Raw genomic sequence first — 4,290 nt, forward strand, 5'->3', positions numbered from 1 at the left:
GAAGGAAGGTTGGGCAATCCTACTTCCGTAGTGATACTGCCTCAGAAACCCAAGGAGGGGTCGCTATGAGTCGGGGCCGACTCGACGGCACATAACTACAACAACAACAACAGGGGATACTGCACAGTTGAAAACCAGAAAGGGTATGCATCAAGCTTGTGTCCTTTCACCATACTATTCAATATGAATACTGAGCAAATTATCTGAAAGGATGGACTATATAAAGAAGAACATGGCATCAGGATTGGAGGAAGACTCATTAAGAACCTCTGATATGCAGATGGTACAACCTAGCTTGTTGAAAGTGAAGATGAAGCATTTACTAATGAAGATCAAAGATTACAGTTTTCAGTATGGATTACCACATAAAGAAAACAAAAATCCTCACAACTAGACCAAGAACTAATATCATGATAAATGGAGAAAACATTGAAGTTGTCAGGGATTTCATTTTACTTGGATCCATAGTCAACACCCCTGGAAACAGCAGTAAAGAAATCAAACATCATATTTCAGTGGGCAAATATTCCACAATGGACCTCTTTAAACTGTTAAGGAGCAAAGATGTCACTTTGCAAACTGAAGTACCCCTCACCTAAGCCATGGTATTTTCAATTGCCTCATATGACTGTGAAAGCTGGACAATGAATAAAGAAAAGTGAAGAAGAGTTGATGCCTTAGAATTTTGGTGCTGGCAAAGAATACTGAAAATACCATATTACATATTACAATGGGCAAGTCAACCACGTGTCTGTCACTTTGTTGTATGGTGGTAGCTTCCGTTATCAGACTGGAAGCTATGCCACCAGTATTTCTGATACCGGCAGACTGCCAGAAGGACAAACAGATCTGTCTTGGAAAAAGTGCAGCTGGATGCACCTCAGAAGCAAGAATGGCCAAGTATTGCCTTACCTACTTTGGTCTTGTTGTCAGAAGGGGTCAGTCCCTGGAGAAGGATATCATGCTTAGTAAAGGAGAGGGTTACTGAAAAAATGGAAATTTCCCCAACAAGAAGGATTGACATACTGGCTGCAACAGTGGGCTCAAGCATAAAATGAATTGTGAAGACAGCTCAGGACCAGGCAGTGTTTCATTCTGTTGTACATAGTTTTGCTACGAATTGGAACCTACTCAATGGCACCTAACAACAGCAGCAATATGCTGACCAACTAACCCAAGAAGATGAACCATATGAACAAGAACATGGCATCAGGATTGTAGGGAGATTCATTAAAAATCTACAATATGCAGATACCACAACCTTGCGGGCTGAAAGTGAAGAGGATTTGAAGCAATTAGTGATGATGAACAAAAAGTACAGCCTTCAGTATGGATTACACCTCAACATAAAAAAAAAAAAAATCTTCACAACTGAAACAATAAGCAATATCATGACAAATGGAGAACAGATTTATGTGGTTCAACATTTTGTTTTACTTGATTTCCAATTCATCCAGTCAAGAAATCAAATGACATATTACAATGGGCAAGACAACCACTTGTCTGTCAGCTTGCTGTATGGTGGTAGCTTCTGTTATAAGACTGGAAACTATGCCACCAGTATGTCTAATAGCAGTAGAGTCACTTTTTATGGACAGAATTTTGTGTAGCTTCCAGAGTAAGACAGGCTGAGAAGAAGGATAGGGCCATCCACTTCTGAAAAAAGTGACCACTGAAAACCTTATGAAGGTAGCATATTATCAAGAAGCAATGGTACTGAAAGAAGAAGTTCAGGTTGCCCTGAAGGAATTGGTGAGAAGCTAGGCTCCTGGAATTGATGGAATACCCATTGAGATGTTTCAGTAAATGGATACAGAGCTGGAGGAGCTTACTCTTTTATGCCAAGAAATTTGGAGGACAGATACCAACTGGAAGAGATCAATATTTCTGCCCATTCTAAGAAAGATAATCCAACAGAATATGCAAATTATTAGACAATATCACATAGAAGTAAAATTTTACTGAAGTTAATTCAAAATGGTTGCAGCAGTATATTGACAGGGAACTTTCAGAAATGCAAGCTGGATTCAGAAGAAGGTATGGAATGAGGGATTTCATTACTGATGTCAGATGGATCTTGGCTAGAAGTAATGAATAACAGAAAGAAAAAATGAAATAGATCACATAAAGATCAGTAAAACTTTGTCTCACATAGTTTGGACATGTTGTATGAGTGTTTTATTGATGTTACAAAGGCATTAGACTATGTGTATCATATATGTATATATATTGATAACATTGGGAAGAATGGGAATTCCAGAGCACTTAATCGTGCTCATGAGGAACTTGTACATAAACCAAGAGGCTGCCATTTGAACAGAACAGGGGGATGCTACATGGTTTAAATTAGGAAGGTAGTGCATCAGGGTTGAATCCTTTCATCATATTTACTCAATGTGTATGCTGAGCATATAATCTATGAAACTGAACTATATGAAGAAGAGCCCAGGATAAGGATTGGAGGAAGATTCATTAACAACCTGCAATATGCAGATGATACAACCTTTCTTGCTGAAAGTGAAGATGACTTGAAGCACTTAGAGATGAATATCAAAAACTATAGTCTTCATGTGGATTATGCCTCAACTTAAAGAAAAGAAAAAAAAAAATCACAGCTGGACCAATAAGCAACATTATGATAAGTGGAGAAAAGATTGATGTTGTCAAGGATTTCATTTTGCTTGGATCCACAATCAACATCCATGGAAGCAGCAGTCAAGAAATCAAACATCATATTGCACTGGTCAAATCTGCTGCAAAAGACGTCTTTAAAGTGTTAGAAAGCAGGAATGTCACCTTCAAGATGAAGAACCTCAGTGAGATGGAAGACACAGTGGCTGCTATAATCGACTAAAGCATAGCAAAGACTGTGAGCATGGTTTGAGACTGAGCAGCATTTCCGTTGTACATGGGGTCACTATGAGTCAGGGCTGACTGGATGGCACCTACCAACAAAACAACATTGGACAGATCTCCTGCAAAGGATCTTTATGGTGTTAGAAAGCAAAGATGTCACCTTGACGAGGAAGGTGTACCTGATGCAAGCCATGGTATTTTCAGTCACCTCATACGCACGTGAAAGCTGCACAATGAGTATGAAGACCAAAGAAAAGTTAATGGCTTCGAACTGTGGTGTTGGCAGAGAGTACTGAATACACTGTGCACTGGGAGAAGAACAAACAAAGTTGTCTTGAGAGAAGTGCAGCCAGAATGCTCCTTAGAAGCAAAAATGGCAAAACTTTGTCTCAAGTAGTTTGGGCATGTTATCAGAGAGACTAGTCCCTGGAGAAGGACATCATTCTTGATTAATTAGAGGGTCAATGTAAAAAAGGAAGACCCTTAACAAGATGGATTGACACAGTGTCTTCAACAATGGACTCAAAGATAGCAATGATTGTGAGCGTGGTATGGTGTCAAGTAGTGCTTTGTTCTATTGTACTTAGGATCTCCTATGAAACAGAACCAACTCAATGGCACATAATAATAACATTGTATTTTAAGTCAAAAAAATTCCATTTTGTTCTTGCATAATTTTCTGTTTTTATCCTGGGATTTTCTGTTTCATCCGTTATAAATTAATTTCCCATATCTCATTTAATATTTAAATCCTCAATACTTTTTTTTTGCCCAATGATGATCTGTCTTCTCATAGTTACCCTCTATTTATTACCTTTACCCTTGAAAATAAGTCACTTTTTTTTTTTAATTCTTTCGGTATTGAATTATTTTTAATTGTATCCTTGATATTATGAATATTTAGTTGTGGAAACTCTGAATTCTGTCTACTACACCAAAGAAGGAATGTGTTTTTTGAAACAGTTAACTTATGTGTCTAAAACTTCAATATCTCCCTACCAGATCGTTGGCAACTCAAATAATGGCTGGATTTTTTTTTTTTTTTTTAGCTACAAATTGCTTTTATTTTGCTCCATTCATTTGTTGTGTAGGGATTGCCCAGATATTTAGACAGTTTTTACATAAAATTTGGGACTCTGCTTTTCTGCCTCCTTCTGTGAAGTTTAATTCTCAAGTCCTCCCTGTTTGGTAACTGTGGCCTCCCTGGCTTTGTCCTCTACTTCTTCAAACCAGAAAGAGGACAGATTTTCTTTCTTTCTTTTTTTTTTTTTAAAAAAAGATTACTGTGATTTGGGTGAAAGTTTACAGAGCAAATTCACTTTTCATACAGCAACTCACATGCACTTTGTTTCATGATAATTTCCCGCAATGCAACAGCTCCCCTCCCACTTCCTCCCCATAGTTACCTTTTTTCCTGTGTCTTTCCCTCTCATG

This window comes from Orycteropus afer, unplaced genomic scaffold (assembly GCF_000298275.1).
Source record: "Orycteropus afer afer isolate SDZICR_OR568_19922 unplaced genomic scaffold, OryAfe1.0 scaffold00161, whole genome shotgun sequence".
NCBI lineage: Eukaryota > Metazoa > Chordata > Mammalia > Tubulidentata > Orycteropodidae > Orycteropus > Orycteropus afer.